The sequence below is a fragment of the Salvelinus namaycush genome, chromosome 42 (genome assembly GCF_016432855.1).
Source record: "Salvelinus namaycush isolate Seneca chromosome 42, SaNama_1.0, whole genome shotgun sequence".
NCBI classification, from domain to species: domain Eukaryota; kingdom Metazoa; phylum Chordata; class Actinopteri; order Salmoniformes; family Salmonidae; genus Salvelinus; species Salvelinus namaycush.
Window position 1 is genome coordinate 8,895,284 of NC_052348.1, and position 562 is coordinate 8,895,845.

Consider the following 562-nt stretch of genomic DNA (forward strand, 5'->3'; position numbering starts at 1 on the left):
GAATTAGAATAAATTAGACATTATTGTGCCTGCAACAGAAACGTTTTTGGGTCACAAGGATTTTTAATTGAAAGACTTGCAAGGGGTACTGGCGCCGGAAGACCCACCCTCCCAGGTTCAACATGAGCCCGTGTAGGGATCAGCTCTGTTTAATTTATTTATAGTTAACAGAAAAACTTTTTTTTTTTCATTTAAGTTTTTGGGGAATCCTATTTCCATCCCGCGTAGGTGGCAGGATGCACATTAAATTGTGTGATCGCCAATATACCATAGAATATATAGTAGACCTAGGCTATAATAAGGCCAGTTTAATATGTAACTTACTGAGGTGTTGTAGATGGAATAAAGTCGTTCTATACATACCTACTCTATTCTTGCTAACACATTGTTCTTAATAAACAAATCTGCTCTCAGCTTGAAAGATACTGATCACAATACTGATGTGTAATGTAATAAACAGTACCGTAATTCAAAGAACAGCGCGCATAGCTTTTCATTTAACCACACCCTTTGAGCAATGACGCCAACCCAAAATAATTAACTTGCGTAACCGGAAGTGGAC

The 562-nt window shown here is 37.7% G+C and overlaps 1 protein-coding gene across 1 annotated transcript in view; it reads left to right on the forward strand.

The window, feature by feature from the left end:
* LOC120034801 (zinc finger protein GLI4-like) overlaps positions 1 to 562 on the forward strand; it is a 320,522-nt gene that overhangs the window by 212,135 nt on the left and 107,825 nt on the right. The window lies entirely within an intron of this gene.